The 25,001-nt window shown below is 34.6% G+C and overlaps 1 protein-coding gene and 1 non-coding gene across 3 annotated transcripts in view; both read right to left on the reverse strand.

The window, feature by feature from the left end:
- The window catches only part of LOC120426125 (uncharacterized), a 108,584-nt gene that overhangs the window by 19,774 nt on the left and 63,809 nt on the right, over positions 1-25,001 (reverse strand). The gene's annotated exons all lie outside the window — the stretch shown is intronic.
- On the reverse strand, positions 20,581-20,653 carry Trnar-ucu (transfer RNA arginine (anticodon UCU)). The gene has a single exon. It is a non-coding gene; the product is annotated as a tRNA-Arg (tRNA).

Consider the following 25,001-nt stretch of genomic DNA (forward strand, 5'->3'; position numbering starts at 1 on the left):
CCCCTTATGGGGGTCAGGCCAATTTTGGAGTTCTCTTTGTCTTTGAGCGCGCGCCATACGTGATCTTTATGAATTGTGGTGGGCAGCGCAGACAGTTGACTTAGTGGCATGACTTAATTAAATTGGTTTTAACTTTACATCCACGAGGGAAATCTTATCTTTTAGCAACACAGAAAAAAAAATCATGGTAATATTACATCTGGAAAGGGGTACATTTTTTATGGCAGAAAAAAGGTGTAATTTTACCTCTGAAAATGTGTAATTTTAGCACTATTTTGATGTAATGTCGCATTTTCTGTCTAAATTGTGGTAAAATTACATCATAAAAGAGATAATATTCAACCTTCTAAAATTACACCTTCCAAATTTACACTTTTTTTCTGTGAAGATTGGCAGTATTTTCGACATTTTTGACAATTTACTTTCTAATAATTTCGCTGCCGGCCATGCAATTCACCATTTGCATTCTCTTTCTTTAGCCCTCTGGTAGTGACTTTTGTAACTACGTGTGGACGGACTGCAAGACTGCAAAGATGGAGAGATGGTTTCAGTAACACGTAATTGGGTACTAAAGCCCTATGTCAATTTAAAAACACGATTAAAACACGATTAAAAACCATTTTTGATCACTTTTTTTCATTTTCATGCAAAAATTTTTTTTGACAAGACAACATTTTTTCGATGGATCAACTTTGGCCCCCTTGGAACGAGCAAGGTTAATTTTTCAAAATTGATTTAAAAATCTATTTTAAGCTCTTTGTGGTCGCACAAAGGGTCATTGTACTCAGAAAAATAAGCTTTATCGCTGTAAACAATAATATCAGCAATCTAATCTTCATTTTAGGACCCAATTTAGAATATCAATATCTCATAGCGCAACAAAGTTTGAACGCAAAATCGTCCTAAACGACGCGTCCAATCCCGCATTCAATCCGAACGTGAGAAGCTCAATTAACTAATTACTTCCAGCGCGCCGGAAATGTCACCGCCGCCGCCAATTGTCTCTCCAGATGAAACCGCGGCCAATTTCCTCTCCAATTCCGCTTCGCGGTGGAGACCGACCTTCGCGGTCACTTAACCGTCTCTCCAGTGTCTTCTCCACATCGAGCTAGAGAGAGGCATCACTCGATTTGAAGTCGTCGAGCCTTCTAATTGCATCGCGCACGAGTGCTGCACTCTTTCGTAATCAACCCAATCAATCAAGCTTAAAATTATAAATTCTTCAGCGTTTTTTTTGTTTGCTTCGCTTATGAAAAGTTCTTTTTGTGGGGACTTTGAAGTTTCTGCTTGAATGGCTGCCAAGCTGCTTGAGCGGTGATCGATGAATGCTTCTTGACTTCTTTTGATGAAGACAAATTCAGCGAAATAAAAAATGAATGGAATTTGAACCGAATCGGGCTTGGTGGTTTGAGTGAGGGTGCCCAACCTTTTGGTGTTGTGTTCGTCTTCAGGTTGTGGAGGAGGGGAGGTTCGATCAGCCAGTCAACCGTGGCTGGAACTGGTGCTGTTCGTTTGCTGGTTGATTTGGCTCATTTGAATGCCATTTTGTACATGTGCGTTATTAGAGTGGACTGAGACTGGAAATTATGTGGTAATTTGCGATCATGCGTGAAATGGTTTCGGAAAAGGGCTTGGTACTGCGATGGGTTATGTTTGCAGAAAAGGCTTCTAAAGGTGGTAGTTTTAAATAAATCAATGTTCTGAAACCTTGCTTTAAAAAAGTAGCGTTTTTTTCGAATTTATGAAACATAATACCAAAAAGCATTCGCATTCGCATTCGCATGGCGATGGTGATCTTAGCGGGTTGCAGACTGGATTTCGTCATGTATATGTGATGATTGTCTAGCCCAGGTTGCTTAGAAATTGATTGAAGGGAATTAAAACCAATTCTACCCGAACAGGACAGGCAGCACCATGAAAGCCATCCATTGCCGGCCGCTCCCATCTCCACCATTCACCGGGGCAGGAAGAAGGATTAGGAGCACAGGTAGTGTTGATGCTAAACTTACTTAGAAGAAGGTAGCGAAACCGCAGGCTCTTTTTCCCAATCCTATTGTGGAACTCGATCAAATTGACCGTTTGACCAAATTTGATTGAATTTATTATGATTATGATTATGAAACATAATACCAAAAAGCCATCACAAAATAAAAATACTGTAAAAATCAGTTTATTTAATAATCATTCGATAAATGAAAAAAATACCATAATCGAAATTCCAACGAAGGGTTCTGAAAATAAGTTGTTAGTTGGACTTTTTTGGTATTGCAATCCAGGGCAGCACCATCTGGAAAGACGAAGAGAATCACGCGATGTCCGAGAGCGCTATTCTCACAGGTTCATTCTCAAAAAAGTTTACCCACCAAAAAAGTGTCGATATCGAGAATCGAACTCAAGATCAGTGAGGTGCTGAACCTGTACCTTTACAGTATCGGCCAAAAAGGTTAGTTACAAAATAGTAGTTTATGCAACAAGTTGCAAAAAGAGGATTTTTTCAGCACGAGTCGTACATTTATCCAACGAGGTTCACCAAGTTGGATAAATACGAAGAGTGCTGAAAAAATCAAGTTTTGCAACGAGTTCCATACAACATTTTTTGCAAATCCGAAAAACACCCATTGAGTGAAATTTTAAGTCAAAATTTCATGTATTTTGTCAATAAATCGTTTAAATCAAAAAAATGTTGAAAAGTGTTACTTTTCGAAACAAGTGCTGAAAAGTTCAACTTTTCAGCACCCATTTCAGTGCTGAAAAGTAGAACTTTTCAGCATTTATTTTGAAAAGTGTTGCTATTCGATTCTGTTATTTTTGGTACAGAAAAGTAGGCTATTTCGTCGTTCAAGAATGACAGGAAAAGTAAGTAGTTTCACGACGGAATTGCAAAAAGGTAGTTATTTATCGATATAAGCCACACTCAATGAAATGGTTGCAATGAACGAATGAACACAAAAATGTGTTGGTGTGCGTGGGAGAGTTTTATTCTCTTGCAAATGTGACACTATTCTACCGTTTCATTTTGGTAGGGTTATCCTCTCGTCTTTCCATTGTGGGTCTACATTTTTTTTTTATTTACACTTGCTAACTCAACCTTTTCTACATTTAAAAAAAGCACAGGCAAAAATGTTGTTCATACATTTTCTTGTAGAAAACTAGTTTAACAGCAGTTGTCCAATAGTTGCTAGAACTATAGTTCTAAAAAGTTACCGGAATCCTCTTCAGGACTAAAAAAATAAATATTGAACCAGTTTTTTTTCATAAATTTTGTCAGGCTTTAAAAATAATTTATTTTTCTGTAATTTTAGTTTGTTTTAATGTAGAGCGTCCAATTTCCCGGGGTTACTAATTTCCCGGGAAACGGGAAATTTTCAACCAATTTCCCGGGAAATTTTAAATTTATTGAAAATGGTTATGATCTTGGTCATGATTAATATTATACAACTAAATTGTATATGACAGCGACTTTAATGGCAAAACCAAGTGTGAAGATCAATGAACAGCTTGACTGCATGTAAAAAATCAGAAAACTACAAGAAAATGTATTTTTTTCTTATTTTAGAAGCTTATACAATAAATCAAAAATTTATCTCAGGTATTTTCTGATTAGAAGTATTTTTTATGAAAGTGTTTAGATAATGAGTAAAATGAATCCATACTCCACAATCATAAAATTTATTTTCTTGTCCCTGCGACCAGTTTGAGAGAATGTGGTTTGACTTTGAAAGTTGAAATAAAAAAAACATGCAGAAATAAAAACTCTTGGTAAAATTTTGGGAACTCCCGGGAAATTTACAAGTTTCCCGGGAAACGGGAAATACATTTTTTCGGGAATTCCCGGGATTTTTTTTCCGGGGACGGGAAATTGGACGCTCTATTTTTATGATTTGAAAAATATTATTAGGCCATTTTCAAAGATTATTGCACCCCTTCTTCGATATTAGCTCGAATAATCATAGGAAAAATAAAAAAACTTCAAAATTTCAATGAAGTGAAACGTTCAATGAACTGATAACTATTTGAAATACATTTCCCTGCGTTGACAATAATTTTTTTTTAAATTTCCGCAAAATATTTTTTTGCACAAAACTTTTTTTTTGCAGAATTTTAGATTTTTGAAATCTGATGATTGTGAAACAACTGTACTGATGTACAATGCATTTTACAACACTTTTTTATTTTATTTTTTTCCATCCTCCTCCTCCCCCCCGCCCTCCTCTTCGACTGTGGCCAAAGGCAAGGGACATAATCTTTGAAATTTATTTGCAATGGCCTTGTTGTTGTTGTTGTTGTTGTTGATTTTATTAGGGGAACTTTAACCCTATGGATCATTCGCTCCCGTGCAACGGCCTTATCTTTTCCCTTTTTTTTCAAGTTGAATGGCTTGATCGAGCAAAATTTTAAAAAGTATTCAATAAAACTGATAGATTTTTTTATTATTATATTTTTAGTTTTTTTTAACAGGATTGCTGGTTGCTGAGTGATGGAATAGATAAGAATAAATTTGGAAAAAATATGTTTTTACTAAAGCGAAACTTCCGTTAAATTTACAGATCTTCATTTTTTTCTAAATTTAAAATTAGATCAAATTTAGAGTACATTTTCTAAAGGTCCTATGCGCGATGGCTTTTCTATGGTGATGGGACCTTTTGAAAAAGTATACTAGAAATACATTTATTGAAAAAATTTCAAAAGTATTTCAAGCAGGGTTACCAGGCCAAAATTTGAAAAATCTGGAAAAATCTGGCAGACGAAAATCTAACAATTCTGAATGGTGAAAAAGAGGGAGGACATATCTCGGTTTAGTTTTCAAGGCCGTAAGAGCCATTGGTGAAGAAAGTCCTCTTTGCACCGGTATTCGACCTACTTACGAAAAACCAATATCTGAAATGTTTGAGATTGTTCATCTACACGTCCTTCAAGTGCCTCAAACTAAGAATAAATGAAAATTTGTTTCATTTTGGAGAAAAACGAAAATTAGTGTCAGAGGTTACAGTGGCTCTTAGGGCTTTTTGAAAACTCAACCGAGATATATTAATTCAAAAGTTTGTAGAATCCAGGTGGTTGAAGTGATTTTTGCCCTTAACAATGTTGAATTTACATTTTCTTTCAAAAAAAACACAATTTTTTATCAAGTTTATTTCAAAAAAAAAAAATTATCGACAAATTGAAACCTCAAGATTGTGTTTTCCAATTACTGAAATATGCAATAACGCTGTGAAACTATTTACTTTTCCGGTCAATCTCGAATGGCAAAACAGCCAACTTTTCATCATAAAAAAACAGTAATGAAAAGTTTTTTAGCATCCATTTGAGTGCTGAAAATATCATCTTTTCTTGACGGCAAACAATATTTAAACGGGGAAATAAACGTTTCACTGAAATAATCCAATTTAAAGAGTTGGACTTGTTTTTTTAAAAACATTTCGCATTTATTTAACTCGATAAACCTCGTAAGATAAATGTATGACTTAAGATTTCAACTGAATAAAGCATGCAGGTTTCTCAAAAAATGCAAAATAGGTTGTTTAAATAGTGAAAATCACCAAATGAGATGGGAATAGGGACGAATCATTAATCTGCCACACATACGAGAATTTCCCTTAATTTCTTTTTATATATGATTTTTCATTAAAAAAAAACAAAAAGTTTGATAACATTTTTTGCTTGCAATCATCATCCCTAGCAGACCGTTTATAAGAAAGAAAATCTTTGCAAAGAAAGTGAATGAAAAATTATGATTTGGTTGAACAAACAAATATTTTTACTAAAAAAAAAACAAATCTTATAAATAGAAGCATAATTGAAAGAAAATTTTGTACAAAAGCTTAGGAAGAGAACACACACGCCGATAATCAAGTCCAGACTTGTTTTGCATTTTCGGCATGTCGTCAATAGACAAAAACAAAAACAAAATCAACCATTTCAAACAGACAAAACACAACCGGCACGTACCCTCAGAGAAATGTCGAAATAAACAACATTTCTTTGCGGTTCCTCCGTGCTGAAAGAAGAAGAAAATGGAAACTTCAAAATCGGGCAGCGTAATTAAAAGTGAAATGAAAAGTTTAACTCGTATTTACATTAGCTCGCATTTGGGCTCGATATATGCATAAACTCTGTTAAAACGAAAACCAATAAACGAAACAATTGCCTTTTAAGCATCGACGCTTAACTAACTACACAAGTTGAGTGAGGAGAAAACCTTGCCAGCAAATCACCACAAAGGTCGACTTTCAATTGAAAGCTTGAGGTGAAACTGACTAGCTAAACAATTGAAGGTCGGCTTTAGTGGCTGCAGTGGAAATCCAACTCTAATTTGCATATTATGCTGATTGTTTTTTCTCGAGCCGACCACGTGTTCACGTGGTGCCCCCACCAGGTGGTTTTGTTGTCGGAAAAGTTGACTTGACAGAAATCAACTCTTTTGCTTAGGAGTTCATAGAGCAAAAGTTGTCTCCCATTTCAGTCTATGGCTCGTTCGTTTGTCCGATTCAGTCGAATCTCACCAACGACTCGCCCGCGAGAGGAGTTCGCAGAAAGTAAGCGAAAATAAACAACTTATCAAAGCACTTTCGCGTGGGAACGATAAACTTTGTAGTTTATTATTGTTTTGCACTCAAGATCCCACTGACTGTGCATACAACTTTAAGGTGAAATCCCACAAATAATCAACAAAAGAAACATGTGTTCAATCAGCCGAGGCCCTCGCGGGCAATTCTTCAGCAGTTCTCGCCGAGCGTGTATGTTTTGTTTGTTTTTTTTTGCTCCAAGATGGCCGCCAGCCATCGATACAGTTTGGCGTCTTGCGCCACTGAACTGAAACTTGCGCAAAAGTTCTTTCACTTGCGCGCGCGCTTGCGCACCACACTACCTACCCCTACAATTTTGCTTGAAAGTTGGGAATAATTACGATGGATGAATTCCACGGGCCTCCTCCATTAGAAGTCGTGTGTCCGTAAGGCCGTAATTTAAGCCTCTCCAGCGAAGCAGAAGAATGCACTTTTGGCCGGGGGAGGAAAAGTGCTTCTGCCATTGCTGTGTGCTTTACGGTGTAGTTGAGCGCGCAAATCGCGTGGTTTCGCAACTCGCGTAAATCGTCGACGAGAGGGCGCGCGAAAAAAAATGGGGTGAGCGATTTATTGAGTGTAGATAGACAGACAGGGCTAGTTGGTAGAAGTACATCTATAGAGGTGTAACTTTGGAGGGCTTTTGTTTTACATTGCTGAGTTATGCAACACACCGCTGGTGAACTGATTAGTTGCTTTTGACTGAAAGATAGCGCATGTGGGCCAATCTAGATAGGTTTAGTGGTGATTTGTATCGCGGATTTGTGGAGTACTGTGCAAATCTATGGGGAACAACTTTAACAGACTATTTGTTTTGGAGCTTCAATACAAATAAGCAAGGTAGGTGCACTTTTTGGTTTATCGCATTTTTTTGTTGATGATTCTTGATTTATTTAATTATTAAAAAGGTTGTTCTGGAGATTAATGATTAAAAAGTAAAAAAAAGGTTTTTTTAAAAAAAAATGTAAATAGAATGTTTTTATTATTGCCATTGCCACCCTATTTATGAAAAGGCCTAAAAACACTTATTTGTGACCATCTCAAATTTTATGGTTGATTTGAAAATTTAGAAAATATATTTATTATTATTTTTTTACATAGAAAATCGGAAACATGTTTGTTGAGTTAGCGTCTACCAAAAATTTGACGTTATTTTGGGATGAAGAGAAAACCCTACTTTTCCTGATTGCTTTTTTTGAGGCTATATCTCTGCAACCATTGGTCAAATCTTCAATGTTTTTGAAGCAAATATATAGGAAAGTTTTTTATCTCTTCGAGAAAAATATTTTCAGAGGTGGTCAAGCTTGGTCATGAATTCTACAGGCAAAAAAGCCGCTTAAACTTAAGAAATTCCATTTGAAAAGACTCTAAACCGAAAAAAAAGTTCGCTGATCGGGCTCAAAAATTTTCTGGGGGTTCCTTGGCCAAAATAATTAGACCCGTATTTTTTTGTTTGGCCATTAGGGTGACCTACGTCGTGCTAGGGTGGTTCGAAAAATTGCAATTTTCGTATTTTTTTGCAAAAACCACTTTTTTCAAAAAATATACCTGGTTTTTGCAAAAAAATTACCACTTTAGCACGATGTAGGTCACCCTAATGGTCAAACAAAAAAAAATAACGGGTCTAATAATTTTGGCCAAGGAACATCCAGAAAATTTTTGAGCCCGATCAGAGATTTTTTATTTCGGTTTAGAGTCTTTTCAAATGGAATTTCTGAAATAGAATGCAAAACCCCACTCCACTTAAGTTTTAAAAAATGCAAATACACCCATATTTTTTTAAAAATCAAAACTCTTTTACATGGAAATACCGTCAAATTTCTTTTTTTTGTATGACCCAATCTCACCCCCCAGACCCAATGTCACCCCTGATGACGGTACTCATGTTTGAAACTGCCCTATTAAAAAGAAATGCATAAAAAAATTGAAGAAATTTTCAAAAATTGCAAGAAATTTAAAAACGGATTCATTTTTTAAACTGCTCATTTTTTCAAAGGAACTGCTCAAGCTCAAAAGAATGCATAAAACCAATGTTTTTTTTTGAAAAACACATTTGTTTTCAAAGAACTGCTCATGTTTGCATGAATGTAGAGCTCATAGAAGTTATTGATTTAAAATCAACTTATTTTCAAAGAACTGCGCGTGTTCAAAATAATGCAGAAACTATCCCGAAATATGAAAAAATAGTTAAGGATGGGAAAATGATTTTTGTTAGGACCATACGAAAATTATAGGCTAATTAAAAAAAATATGTTTGAGCCATTATGACCCATCAGATCTGGAAGAGTCACACTAATTTTTTTTAAAGAAATTCTTTTGATGAAAATACACAGAATAAACAAACCAAAATGAATAAAACTCATCTTTTGAATAACCCAAAGAACTAAACAAAAACTCATGATTTTTTTTTTAATTTGCTGCTGATTTATTCTTTTTCTATCGATCTTTTTTACATTCAGCGTCCCGCAACCGTTGAAAAAAATCATGATAAAAAAAAATGGCAACACTGCCAAATGATTTTTGACCAACTTGTACCACGGTCACTTTTTTGTCATTTAAAACATAAATAAAAATGAGATTTTTCAAAAACAGTTATTTTGCACAGTATTTTTTTGTGTAAAAAGTCCAAATAATTTTTTTTTAGAATGTCACTTTTTTCCTGGAAATTTTTAAGCAATACTTACAACTTTGCCAAAGACACAAAATCGATCAGAAAGTCTGTTCTCAAGATACAGATGTTTTTTTAATACACAGTAAAAAATAATGTAAAAATAATGTATCTTATATGTTGTCTTGTGGGAGGGGAAAAAGGGGGAGGAAAGGAATTTTTGATTTTGGGAGGTGGGGTGAGGACACGGGCGCCGTCAGCTTGCAGCTGGCTTCAGCTCTCCCGTGCCCTTGGGATCGTTGTTTTTTTTTTTTTTTGGGGAAAGGGAAGGTGTGGTGAGCCACATGCACGGGAAAGTCCCGGCTAGGGCAGGGTCCAAGCCCCGTCTCCACTCGGGCCTGGTGGGCAAAAGGGGCCGCCCACCGCTGAGAGGGGCTGGCTGGACCTCGGCAACCTAGCTCGGCCCCCCCCCCATAATATGATGAATATGATGTAATTTTACCTCAATTTAGACTGAAAAAGTGCCAATACACCAGAAAAGTGGTAAAATTACGCATTTTCAGAGGTAAAATTACACATTATTCTGACATAAAAGATGTTCCCATTCCCAGATGTAATATTACCATGATTTTTTTTATTGTGTATAATAAAAGATTTTTTGTATGGACAGTTGCCAAAATTGTATGGAGATAAATACAAAATTTAATTCAAAAAAACCTTGCCCATTCTTGAGAAAATTACTCTGTCTTGACGGATTTGTTTTTTTTTGTGAATGTGAGTAAAAATGATTTGATTGTTTTGACCAAAAATCTTTATGTTTTTGCATTATAAATTCGAAAATTCTATTGCAAAACAATGGATTCTGTCTTAATTATAAGAAATTCAAAGTACACAAATGATTTGGCTCCATAATTTCAAGAATTGGAGAATTCTACAATCCTGCAACCCTCAAACAAAGAAGTTTAGACAAAGCGTACACAGAAAAAAAAAATCATGGTAATATTACATCTGGGAAGGGGTACATCTTTTATGTCAGAAAAAAGGTGTAATTTTACCTCTGGAAATGTGTAATTTTACCACTCTTCTGGTGTAATGTCACTTTTTCAGTCTAATTGAGGTAAAATTACATCGTAAAAGAGGTAATCCAAAATTACAGCTTCCAAATTTACATTATTTGATCATTGCATAGTTTTGGGCAATCATCAGTACTGACGTAGTTGTTTCGACATCATAACATAGGAAATATTGATATTTTTGAAATAATATGACATGGCTGCGATTGAAATGGAACACCTTTTTTTAAATCTCTCATCCGGTCGGAAGTTTTAAAGCCCCATTTGCACTTCAATAGTCGTCTCAACTCTCAAACCATAAGAGTTTTCCCTTTTTTTACAACCCGGATTCTGCGCACCGATTGCAGCATTATCAACGAAACGTTTTGTTGTAAGATTGGCTGGAATGCTGGCAGCTGCTGGCGATACCCAGCAAGTTTATGATTCAGACATAAAATTAATACCTCCACATGAACTTGGCAGCAAAAAAAAACACAAACCTACAGGCGATTTTGGGTACGTTCGACGCCCGATTGGTATCACCTACACGCCGGCTTAACCCGGTTCGAAACCCCGAACCTCAGGACACCAGACTTTCCCATTTTGGAGAGTACGAAATTTTGCGTTACGAGCATGTACGATCAAGTTTGGTCTCGACGGCGTGGGTTGTTCAAAAACCGGATTGATTTAGTTGATTCTTGAATCATTTTTATCCAACGCCGCAGTCAAAGTTGATTAAATGTTACGATCTGCGGTCGCGTTGACCGTGAACCATGCGTCGTTGAAGCTTCTCCACGAGCCATTTTGCTCGGAAGAATGGCACTTTGAAGTCGACGAGCCTCGCAGCTTGAATCTTGTTCACCTTGGTGAGCCGCGCGGCACTCAGTGCCGCTAAGCAAGTAATGCAAACAAAAAAATCAACTCAAGCTGGAACTTGATCTTGCCGTGAGCAACAAGACGAAGGAGGCAAAATGTCAAGAATTGCCTCGGCTCGACTGTTCTGAGCTGCGTCGATGTCCGCCCCCCCAAAGTAATGATCACAACCCCGGGCGGGCAGAAAAGTTCTAAACACTCGGCAATTAGTGTCCAGCTGGATGAGCGCGCAAAAAGATTCCAGTATTGTCCGACTTTATAGATTATTTCCTCGTTAGCTTCGGGGGTTGCTAGAGCTCAAAGTGAATCTAATCCAGCTCGGTGCGGATGTGGATTAGTATTCGTATTTGAATATAATGGTCAATTATACGAGTGACTAGAGTGGAACCCGTGGATGGTCATTTGGAAGTGTCGGTTTTTTTTAGTGGGCACTGTTTTTGGAGTGCGACACCGCAGTGGGGTAGATGTGATTAGATTGGATGGACCAGGTCAGACCTAGCTTAATTTGGCGGAAAGTAAGTGACCATTATGGTGATTTTATTACGTCGCAGCTGCTGTGTGGAAGAGCATGCTGGTTTTAGCCGAAATATATTTTGAAGAGAACTATTTATCGTCTTGATATAAAAATGGATAATAAATTAACTCTTTAAACCCAAAAACTTAGGCTGTAGAAGAGACATAAAAGAAATCTTCGATGAAACTGTTTCAACTTATTTCAAACAATATCCGAATTACAAAAAAGGATCATTGTCACTTAAGTGGACATAATTTGAGGCAGGGTTACTTTATTTCCTATCTAACCACATGTCACATTGTAGATCCGGACATAATTTTCATCAATACTTTTATGATCCTACATCTAAAAATTGAATGATTGATTCATGTTCGATGATTACTCAAGTGGCTGTATCTTGAGATAGGGTTACCAGATCTTCAATAATATCTTAGAAAGATTCAAATTGTAGGTTTGGGACAAATTTTCTTCCAAAATTCTTAGATTCGGCTTTTAAAAAGTGTAACCATCATTGAGCAATTCTCTACGAAATCGGTCTTTTTTTTAATTTTAATTTTTGTATTTTTTAATCCGACTGAAACTTTTTTGGTTTTTTGGTTCATTGAATCTAGTTTGTCCATATAATTTTCATTACAAATTTGGCAGCTGTCCATACAAAAATGATGTATGAAAATTCAAAAATCTGTATCTTTTATAAGAATTTCTTGATCGATTTGGTGTCTTCGGCAAAGTTGTAGGTATGGATAAGGACTACACTGAAAAAATTATACACGGTAAAAAAAAAGTGATTTTTAATTTTACTTTTTGTCACTAAAAGTTGATTTGCAAAAAAAACACTATTTTACATTTTTTTATTTTTTTATATGTTTTAGGGGTCATCAAATGCCAACTTTTCAGAAATTTCCAGGTTGTGCAAAAAATCTTTGACTGAGTTATGAATTTTTTAATCAATGCTGTTTTTTTTCAAAAAATCGAAATATTGGCCGCAAAAATGTTCAACTTCATTTTTCGGTGTAAAATTAAATTTGCAATTAAAAAGTACTATAATGAAATTTTGATAAAGTGCACCGTTTTCAAGTTAAATCCATTTTTAGGTAACTTTTTTGAAATAGTCGCAGTTTTTCATTTTTTTAATTAGTGCACATGTTTGCCCACTTTTGAAAACATATATTTGAAAAGCTTAGAAAATTTTCTATGTTTATTACAAATGTTTTATATTTTAACATAGTAAATCGGACCATTAGTTGCTGAGATATCAACGTTAGAAAATGGTGGGTTGTTTGGGTGAAACTTAGAAAAAACAATTTTTCTGTTTGTAAACCTTTGCATGGCAATATCTCAGCAACTAAGGGTCGTATCAACAAAGTTCAAAAAAGCAAAATATAGAGAATTTACTCAGCTTTCAAAAATATTTTTTTCAAAAGTGGGCAAACGTGTGCACTAATTAAAAAAAATCAAAAACTGCGACATTTTTCAAAAAAGTTACCTAAAAATGGCTTTAATTTGAAAACGGTGCACTTTATCAAAATTTGACTTAAGTACTTTTTGATTGCAAATTTGATTTTACATCGAAAAATGAAGCTGAAAACTTTTTCGACCAATATTTCGATTTTTGAAAAACTCAGTATTGATTAAAAAGTTCATAACTCTGTCAAAGATTATTTGCCCATTCTGGAAATTTTTGAAAAGTTGGCATTTGATGTTCCCTAAGACATATCAAAAATAGAAAGAAAATAAAAATAGTGTTTTTTTGCAAATCAAGTTTTAGTGACAAAAAGTAAAATTGAAAATCACCATATTTTTTACCGTGTATCATTTTTTTCAGTGTAGTCCTTATCCATACCTACAACTTTGCCGAAGACACCAAATCGATCAAAAAATTCCTTCAAAACATACAGATTTTTGAATTTTCATGCATCATTTTTGTATGGACAGCTGCCAAATTTGTATGGAAAATTATACGGACAAACTAATGAAGCAAAATGGCTTCTTTAGGCATTCTTAAGGCACCAAAAAAGTTTCAGTTGGATTAAAAAATACAAAAATGAATGACCGAAATTTGAAAGAATTGCTTCATTTCTGTTTTTTTATTAGGCTTTTTGAAAAAATAAAATTGTGTTAACTTGTATTATAGATTGTGAGAGCCTTGAAATTTGCTGACATTGAATTTATATCATAAGTACACGTTTCACACCTTTTCGATCCAAAAATTTGAAAAAAATCGTCAAATAACAGTTTTTAACCAAATCTCGTTCTAGCCAAAAATACAAAAACTTTATTTCAAATATCATGCATAATATTTAGAATTTGTAGGGGAAAAGTATCTCAAAATGCTACTGTTATATTATGCTTCTATCAAAATTTTGTAAAATATTTAAACTGAAATGTGGTCTCATAATTCAAAATTTGAAAACCATCTGAAAAGTCTATATTTGATTAAAAATACATAAATAGTAGGGTGGTTCAAAACGAGCAAAAATCACCATTTTCGGAAGTTAATAACTTTTTGGCAAAACAATTCTTAAAATATGGTGTCTTCGGGACAGTTTTTACAAATTTAATGAAGATTTTAGTTCCGAGAATTGGTAAGAGTTGTATAGTTTTTGCGCCTTCCACTGGTGAGAAACTGAAACATTTGCTTTTCTCCATTTTTGACGGGTTTTCCCATATAAACTTCAAGGGCTAGAAGGAGGGGTTCCCGTGGTCAGAATGAGCTCAAATTTGGAATTTAGCCTAGTTATGGGTCAATCATTGAATTCAGGGGGTAGCCCCGAATAAGCGGATTTTGACCACCCTAATAAATGTGCATTATACAATGTATTCTGAATGGTTTTCAACTGATTTTTTTTTGTAATGAAAATGTTATTTTTGACAATGAACTTTGTTTTAAGGCTCTATCTGCGGTGTCAATCAATTTTTTAGTCAATACATTTTTGGCCCCTCATTTTCAGTAAAATTTAGGGGTGGCAAACACTTGAAAAAAATGGTTTGCCTAAAATTTAAAAAATTTCACAGACAAGACTCGATTATTCGAAGGTTTGTATGGGACTTCAGATAATGAAATCAGGATTTTTTTTTTAAATATTTCTTCATTTTCTTACTATAAACATCAAATACGAATTCTGTGACTCAATTTGAGTCAAATCAGAGTAGTTGATAGCATATTAAATTACAAAATGTTCCTCCTTCCCTTCCCACGCCTTGTCTTTTAACATCAATCCCTTCCCTACTAACCCCGAGTAGGCCGCGGGTAATCGGCTCCCCTCCCACTAACATTTACACACAAGATCCTCTGTAATTACTCTTAGCTTTAAGTAAAATGTAATTACAAAAGCCGACTCGGTCCTAACCAGGTCCCAGCACCGAAAAGGACCTAATAAAAATAATTCTATGAAAAAAAAAATTTTTTTGTTTTAAATGAGTTTAAATCAGAAAATTTTACAACGCCATCTAAATGTATGAGTAGTGAAGATAAATTTATGTTATATTTAAAAGAATGGATTTTTTTGGATGTTGCTACTTTGTTGCATCACTTTAAAAATTCGTTGAATTCTAAATAAATTAATTCTAAAGAAAATCGTTGAAAATACTCATCAATTATTGAGATTCTTTATCCATGTTTGGAAATTTTAAATCAAACCTTTGCTTGAAAAAATGGTAACTCAAAAGTTATTTGAAAATTCAAGCAACGATTTTCTTTAGAATTATTTTATTTAGAATTCAACGAATAAAATGTTCAGGTAGTTATATGAATATTCGTAGTAGCTGATGTAGATTAATTTCATTGGCCTCAAAAGCTCTGTATAAAAAGTTTTACATAACATCCCACAAGACTTTGCCAAGTTTAAAACCCCAAACCATGCCAACATCCCCGCTCGAGAACGCGCTTGGAATCTCAATAGGGCCCATGTACCCCATAACCGTCAATCACACTTGACTTGGCTTTAGCTTTCTGCGGCGTGATAAATCCGAATCACACAAAGTTTGCGCCGATCACAGCCGAGGTTCGTCGTCGTGAGTAGGCGTTGAAGTTCCCCACAACAAAAACATCCACATCCAACTCGAACGGACACGACCCGGCCTGCTCCGATGGGCATTATTATTTCTTCAGCAATTGGTGTCATTTGCAAAAGGTTGCGGAACCTTGCATGTGTGTGTGTTAGCTGTTTCATGATTTTTTTGTTTATTATTTTTGCACACTTCTATTCCGCTTTGATTGGGTTTTTTTTTGCGGCAACTTTTCGCTGCTAATTTTTCTTAATTGCTAGGTTTCTTCCTTCTCCTCAAGCTCTTTCGGCTCCACTCAAAAGTGGACCGAAACGGTCCGACGAACACACACGATGGCGCAAAAATGGCCCCAATTTTACACCTGCACGCGAGGTTGCACTCTTTCGATGGTATCACACGGGCCGAAAACACTTTTATTTTATCGGGATTTCACTTTCGTCAATTGACGAACTATTCGTAGTGGAGAAGCCTTTGGCCTTAATACGGCCTGTATGAACAACTGGTTTTCCTTCAACCCTCGACCGAGCCCGAACACGATTCTTCCTTGTATTCTTCTTCTTTTCCCCCTTTTGGATTGCGCGGTTTCGCGCTGTCGCGAGTCACCCGAGCGGAATAACAACGCTAATGCCAACAGCACTAATGCTGATTGGCCACGGTTAGTGCTACGCTCACACAACTACACAGACATTCAACAAAAAAAACAGCATCCAGCTGCAGCTGGATCAGGTTCCAAATCTGGGAAGCGAAATTCCCGCACTCCCAAAACGGCTCCAAATCAGCATTCCAGCGCCATTTTGCATACGGGCCACTAAGCGCACCCACACAGCAACGCAGCAAGCGTTGACATGTCAGCGCAACGCTTTGATCAAGCAGGCTATTGTTCACGGTCGAGAACGATCGCTCGCGCGCTCACAACCACAGACAAACGGAGAACAAACCGTCACGTCGAGAACCGATGAAATTCGCGTTCGTTCGCGGCGACGATCACTCAACGAATAAAACGGCTTGGAGCTAGTTCGCGGTGGCGGCGCGCGCGCATGAAAACACTCCATTCATAATTGAGCGTAGTTGAGAGGAGCCCCAATGAGAGAGCCGAGAGCTAAGCGACTGACTTTTTATGGCTTCCCAACTAACTCACTGCAGGCTGGTTTATGAATACTTGCACACATATTTGAAAAGAGACGTGCAGTTTAGTTTCAGTGCAAGTTTAAGTCCCGCGAGCATCGGACAAACAATGCAATAAAAAAGTGACATCATGTCATGGGACACGGTGTCTACGGTCTGCTTGGGGTTCGGGAGATATTTGCCTAATGAGATGTATTCAGTAATAGTGTATAGCAGTCAGTTGTAAACGAAGAGATTGTGAGAGCGTCGCCGTCGTCGTCTTGCTTGTTTATTGTGAGGTGGAGTTGGGTAAAGCGATGTGAACAATAAACCATAAATGTGCTATAAAAAAGATACGTTTTAGTAACATGACTTATGGAACAGGTGTTTTTTGAAAAGGCATTATGATTGAATTATCAAACTTCATTGAATGTTTTAATTAGCTGAGAATACTCTTTGAATTCATCAACAACATTTCTTTCAGTGTAGAGATCTACATATCTAAGGTATATTTTCAAGTTTTCGCCCCCCTCTTTGAATCGACCCGAAAAATCAGGGGGCAGAAAAATATTTTTTTCAACAAACTTCATAACTGTAATGGAAATTCTAGTGCAATTATCCCCTGTGTTAAGAATCATCAACATGTTTGGGTTTATTCAAAAATCTCTCGATTTTTTGAAAATTATCGATGTATAGTATCGCAAAAGTTATTTTTCGCTAAAAATTTTTGTTTTCGTCAAATCATACATTTTTTTTGAAAACTAATGATTGCAAAATAACTGAACTACTGTAACATGCATTTTAAAAGAAATCATGACACTGTTGGAATTAAAATGCTCACTGAGCCAGATTTTAACATCCCGCTGACAGTCTACTTATTAATTTGGCAGCTGTCTATACTGTACAAACTGTAACAAAATATTAGAAAATCTGTACAGTCCAAACTCGATTATAAGAAACCTTGATTATTCGAATGTTTGTATAAGACTTTCTTTTTATAGTTTTAAACATCAAATTCGAGTTCTGCGACCTCATTTTAGTCAAATTTGAATAGTTGATTGCATATTTAATAATAAAATGCATTTTTTTTTAATATTTTTTTCACCGCCATATTGGTCGCCATCTTGGATTTAAAACATTTAAATCACTTTAGCGTAGTTTATGGGTTCCTAAGCTCAACAATAAAAAAATAGACAAAGAAAAACATTTTTTTTTTCGTGAGTCGATTATCCGAAGTTTTGATCATCCGAAGTGAAATATTTCCGATGCCGGATAATCGAGTCTGGACTGTATTAATAAATGGGATCTCTGATCGATTTGATGCCTTCAGCAAAGTTGCAAAAAGGAAAGATGAGCAAGACGACCATCTAGGGTTAGTGAAACAATCAATTGTACATATCCGGTATGATAAATTCAAATTTAGAAATTCGGATGCAACGTGATTTAAGCACAATACCTAAACTGAAAACGATATGAAATGCTTTATCTGCGTTGATAATCATTTTCATGTTGGGAATCGTTATGAACTATTTTAAATATTTGTAAAACATCAATTTCAAATGCGTTGAAAATTTACTTGAAAAATCCAACTTTCATGTAAATAAAAAGTCAACACAAATTTGCAATATTTTTTTTGAATAAAATGTAATTTTTCAAATTTTCTGCAAATTTAGTGTAAATTTAATGTTTGTATTAATTTTTTTAAATATTTCCATGTTTGACCACCAGTACAACTATTGTTTTCGAAAACCTTCGAAAATTTACAACTATTTTATTTGTAATCGGATTGTAATCGAGCCACGACTTTGCAAAAATAGAAATTGACAATTGATTTTATGAGTTAAATAGCTTTAATTTTCTTATTGACGATATCACAGCTACTTTCAATTAAGCTTGAAATGTAAAAAAAAAATCTTAATTTTTTAAAGCTTTTGCAACAACCGTTTTATTTATAAAAAGTTATAATCTTTGTTTATACTATTTTTTTTATAAAATATTGTTTTATTGGTTTTGATTGCTTAAAAACTACTTGACCAAATAGCTCAAACTTCATACTAATAGAATTGTTGAAATAAAGAGTATACTATTTATTGTTTTGTATGATTTTCGAATTTATTTCATTCATGTGAAACATTGCATAACAAAGTAGCTGGATAAGAGTTTCATACAAAGTTTAATGCATGTCAAAAAAACATTTTATTATTTCAAGCCTTATTTTCAAAATGTTCAAGCAAAAAGTTTCATAAAGTGCTTTATACATGGTGTTCTTTTCCGATTCAAATGCTTTTATTTGATTGAAAATGCATTCAAAAATATTTCCTACCTTTTTTTTTGTTTAAAATTTACGCTACAAAAAATTTAAATTTCCAAAATTTCCAACTTTTAATTTTTGATTTTTTTTTCATATCTTTTAGGCCGATGCAAATATTTAAAAAAGTTTTTGTCCCTCGGCCCTGGCCGAGGTCAAGGGGGGGGGCAAAAAAATAAAAAAATATGAAAATTTAAATAACAAGCCATAGTCTTCACATTTAAATGAAAAAAGTGTTTTAAAATGCATTTTACACTAGTTCAGTTGTTTTGAAATCATTAGTTTTCAAAAAATCTAAGACCTGACAAAAACAAAAATTTTATCGAAAAAAAAGATTTTGCATCGAAAATTTTCAAAAAATCTTAAGATTTTTTAATAAACCCAAACATGCTAAAAATGATTTTAAACGCAGGAGAATGTATTTTAATTTGATTTCAGCTGGTTGCACTTGAATTTTCATTGAAATTTTGAAGTTTATTGTAAAAATATTTTTTTTGCCCCCTGATTTTTCGGGCCAATTTTGAAGGGGGGGGTGACAAAAACTTTTAAAAATATTTGTACCAGCCTTAGGAGACCAATATAAAGATTCTTTGAAAACTAAAAAAAAAGTTTTTTTTTGAAAAATACGACAAAAACAAAAAAATTAAATTCATTGTCATATACAAAAGGAATTTATCACTTGAAAATGACCTCTCTTTTTTGATAAAATGCAACGCTTTTTTAGTAAAAGACATTTCACAGTTATAGTTTTTTTTTAATATTTAGGTTTTCACATCTTAATTTTTTTTTTGTTTTTATAAAAGTTAACTCGAAAATTTTATTTACTTATTATTATTTTTTCGTTTACAATTCATAAGTTGATGTTTTATTCAAAAGAATTTTTACAAGCAAATTTTTATGAAAATCAAATAAACAAAATATTTGTCAGCAAATGTTTTTGGATTTTAAAAAACAATGACTTTTAGCAAAATGTAAACAAATTACCGACGCCTTGAAAACTGAAACAAAATTTTTCAAGATTTTTTTTAATATTTTGCACTTGTTTTGCTTCATATCCAAAACTTTTAATTTGTGTGAAAATTAATATGATTTTTTTTGCTTTGATTTTTCGTTCTATAATTTGATAACTTCCGCTCTCGACGACCCTTCAATATCGATAACGAGAGAGTTCACTGTATATAAAATCATTTATCTGTCAATGATTTTGGTGACTCAGCCGATGAAGTTGCTAATAACCCGAAAGTATCGGGTTGCTGAGAGCTAGTTAATCATTTAAAATTTTTAAACGCTTTCAATTTTATTATTGTAAAGAAATGGTAAAAATTTGAAATATACTTTTTCTGTAAAAAGAAAACATTACTTTTTTCATTTCAAATAATCAAATAATTAATTTACAATATTACATTTAAACAAATTAGTCGTTCAATATTGTAATGTAATATAAACTGTTTTTACAGTTAAATATTAAATCTAACATTTTACAATAAACACAACAATTATATGACATAATACTAACTAAATCCCTAGCACAAAAAAGCTCATTCGAACAACATCCCTCGTGGGGATCGAACCCACGACCTTTGGATTAGAAGTCCAACGCGCTATCCGCTGCGCCAGAGGGACGAGATAACACTTGCCGTCGTGCAATCCACCTGGGATAGACACCCTTTCTTGCGAATGCGATAAAAATGAGCAACTTTGAACAACAACAAGCTTTCTGTTATTGCAATTTTTGTTGCTTTTCAAAACGAAACCGTTTAGGCTCGCTTACATCTGTTCGGCTAGTGTTGAAGTGAGTGTTTTTAGTAAAACCCCTTCAACCTTAATTTGCCTGAAAAGCTATACTTTAGTGAATTCAGCCCGCGAGAAGCGTGCAATTTATTTCCCAAAAAAATAATGAACGAAAAATTACAGGTCCAAAGTCGTGCTGTCGAAACGATATTTGAGTTGGAAAGATCCTTCGCAATCGATTTACGCGCGATGAATCGACTCAAATTGTGCACACAAAACTGTGTGAGAATATATTGGTGAATTTTCTGCTCATCGGAGGCTGCCAGCATAGGCCACGCGTTTGCTCAATTTTTCCTGGCCGTAAAGGTTAACTGATGGGTCAATTATTTGCCATTTTGACGCGCTAGGTGTGTGTGTCTGTGTCAGAGAGTCGTAAATTGGAAGCTGGAATGCAATGTTGCTAAAAAGTGTAAATAATTGAATCCGGTCGTTTTGCTAAAGGAAAATTGCTCAACTAAAAGTCTCACTTGTTCGCAAACTCACTATAAAATAATCGAAAGTAAAAAGTGCATCGAGCACCGGGAACAATTAGACCAAAACAATCGCGCCCAAGAGTCGCACATGTTACGCTAGCGATGCACAAACATAAATCAACGCTAATCGCATGGGACACGTCCACGGAAAGCAATGGGAGCGTTGCAAAATGGCGCCCGCATGAGCACTTGTTCGCCATTGTTCACGTGCGCGTCGTTGACAGCCAGCAAAAAAACAAACGTGAAACCTAGAAAGCAAATTGATCGAATGCACTTTATTCCACTCAAAACGACCACTTTAGCAATCAAACATCATGGAAAAAGAAAATAAAGCAAAACATAAGGCAGCAGCGACGCTTTGTGAGAGTCATTTTGCAGTGCCCTCCAGCGGCGAAATTGTGAATTATGATTCGAGAGCACCTTATAAATTACATCACATTGAGCTACCACCTACACACGAGGTTTTTCTACTCTTTCTTCATGTTTAACCAATTGTTTTCACTGTAATTAAACATTAGCGAAAACATGGGAAAGAAAGGGCCTCCACGTCTTCGTCTTCTTCTGTGCCAAGTTTGATTGCTTCATGGAAAAGCATTAATCACCTTAGTTTCTATTATTTAATCTTCTTAGCGCCCTCTGTGCATCGGTAAAAAAAACCCACTAACACGAGTACCCAGCTCAAGTATGAGTGTTAGTCAAAACAAACCTAAACACAGCTGGAATTGCGCTTGTTTGAATAAGTGTAATTTACGTGCGGGTAAACATAATGGAAGAGAAGAGCAACAAAAAAAAAGAGCGATAAAAACAATAATTAAAACTACTCGCGAAAGAGAGTTAAAAATAAAATGTGCAAAACGTTTGAGATAAGGGGGAGCGAAACGTTGTGTTGGTGGAGAGTAGAGTATGGAAGCGTTAAAAAGAGAGGAGGCGAAGGGTGTTTGGTATAATTTTGTTGCAAGCGAGTTGAGGGGATGTGCTGCGGGTTGCCTACGTGTTGGGCGTATATTTTAGCATGCTATAATTTAATGGTAGATGGTTTTTGCTTGGATATAAAGTATACTTTTCCCCTTGCAATACAACATTATGGCACGTTAAGGAAGTATAGCAATGAGATAATTTATGGTATCGCTAAGAAATGTTTTAGAACATTGAAGTGCGGGCTGCATAAATAACAGGCGTGATGCGCTATAATTGTGCTGAAACCTGTTTCACTTTAATTTTAAGGCAAACTTGCTATGTTTTTATTATGGCGGAAAAAAACACATGAATTCATTGATATTTTTTTTCAAATTTCTAATATCGACATAATTGTAATAATGCATCAGTGGCGTGTCCCAAAAAAGGCGATGTGGCGGAAACTGATGTCGATAAGGTTTTGCCTCAGGAACAATGATTTCTTAAAACGAAAAATTCCCAGAAAGTTCCAAACAACTCGCTATTTGCGATTTGCTGAAAATGGACTGTTTTATTGAAAATATTATATTTTTTACTTAAACCAATTTTCAAAAAATAGGTTCAAATTGTCCCTTATTTCACTTCAAATCATAGTTAAGGGATCCCACAAATAATATTCTGTATTCATATTGATTCAGGAAGTCGTAATTTTTCTTTAAAAAATAAATTTCTTGATTTTTTTTTAATTTCTCCATAGAAATCAATGAAAAAAAAATGCCGCCAAAACCAATACCATAATCTTGCAGAAACTTCTTTGTGAATAATTTTCTTTTCGAAAAATTAGTTTTTGTCACTTCAGTGTCAAGATACAGCCATTTTAGTAAAATAAAAATGAGGAATTTTCAAAATACCCTATTCAAACACAATTTTGTCACCCACATCACTGTTTCAGCTACTGCCAGCATGTGAAAAGTAAGTTTTCAGAAAGAAATTTTGAAAATTCGTATTTTTTTTATTTTGTATTTTGACTCTGAAAAAAAATTACAAAAAAATTCTAATAAAGAAACCTTAACAAAAAAAAAGCTTGAAAAACAAATAAAGGTATATTTTTCAGTGTTTTTTTAATTTTTCTTACCAAGTAGTAGGAGAAAGTGGGGCAAGATGACCATATGGGACAGTAGGCTCTTGTGACTATTTTAATTCGCACGTAAAAAACAAACTATTTTAAAGTATAAAAAGAATAATCTTTAAACATACACCAAATCGGAAAAAATTGTCCCAATCCCCTTTCTATTTTTACGAAACTTTTGGTAAATTTAACTTTTTGTTAAACTGCATACCGGTTCAAGAAAACAAAAAAAATAAATAGATGAAAAAAAGATTTTACTTGCCTTGAATTACTATATTAAAAAAACAGTCCAGACACGATTATCCGAAGGCTTTGGAAATTTTTTACTTCGAATAATCGAGTCACGGATTTCGTTTTTCGATGTCTTTTTCTATTGCTTAAGTTATTGCTTAGGAGCTTAAGTTTTGCCTTCCTCACCTTACTAAGAAAAGGCTATAAAATCACTCGAAAAATGAACTTATTAATTTGACTTCGTAGACCCACCTTCACGTATACATATCGACTCAGAATCATGTTCTGAGCAAATGTCTGTGTGGATGTGTGTAGGTGGGTGGACACAAAAATTGTCGCTCGATTATCTCCGGACTAGATCAACGGATTTTGACTGTATTAGTCTCATTCGATCCGTCTTGGGGTCCCATAGGTCTCTATTTAAAATCAGCAAGTTTAGTTAAGTACTTCAAAAGTTATGCTAAAAAAACGATTCGTTATACATGTTATATATTTTCAAAAAGGTATTGAAAAGACCTTTCTAATGAACAACGTTGAAGATCTGACAACCCTAGCAAAAGTTATTAGCACTTAAGTGTTATTTATACACTTTTTGGAGGCCGAGATAATTCAATAAAAATTATGTCCGGGTCCATCATGCGACCCATCGTTAGTTGGATAATCGAAAGACCTTTCAAATGAGCCTGAAACATCAAGGATTTGACAACCCTATTAAAAGTTATTAGCACTTAAGTGTTATTTATACACGTTTTGGAGGCCGGATCTCAGATATTTCAATAAAAATGATGTCCGGGTCCATCATGCGACACATCTTTAGTTAGATAATCGAAAGACCTTTGAAATGAGCCTAAAACATCAAGGATCTGACAACCATATCAAAAGTTGTTAGCACTTAAGCGTTATTTATACACTTTTTGGAGGCCGGATTTCAGATATTGTGATAGAAATATTGTCTGAAGCTTCCATGTGAACTATCGTTGTATAGGTTTTTATCAGACCTTGCCGATTAGCTTGAAATATTGAAGGTCTGCGAACCCTATCAAAAGAAATGAGTAATAAAGTTGATTTGTTAAACATGTTAAGGGCAAAGTTGCTATTTTTACTGAATGTATTGACTTTATGAATGTGAGGAAGGCACCAACCACCTAAAGGTGGATTAAGTAACGTTTTAGCCTAAACTACACTGAAGTGATTTCGATGTGATGAGTAGTGATGAAATATTTACAAAAACATTTTGAAATTTAATGAACAATAAACTATTCGAATTTGATCAAAATGGGGTCTCAGAACTCGAATTTTATTAAAAAAACAAGAAATTAAAAACTAAAAAAATGTTCATGATTCAGTAATTCGAAGTCCCATTCAATCCTTCGAAAAATATTTCGAAATTTGGGTTTTTTTTAAATTGATTTGCTTGCATTTTTCTAATGCAAATGACAGAAAATTTCAATTA

Source organism: Culex pipiens, chromosome 3 (assembly GCF_016801865.2).
Source record: "Culex pipiens pallens isolate TS chromosome 3, TS_CPP_V2, whole genome shotgun sequence".
In the NCBI taxonomy this organism is placed as follows: domain Eukaryota; kingdom Metazoa; phylum Arthropoda; class Insecta; order Diptera; family Culicidae; genus Culex; species Culex pipiens.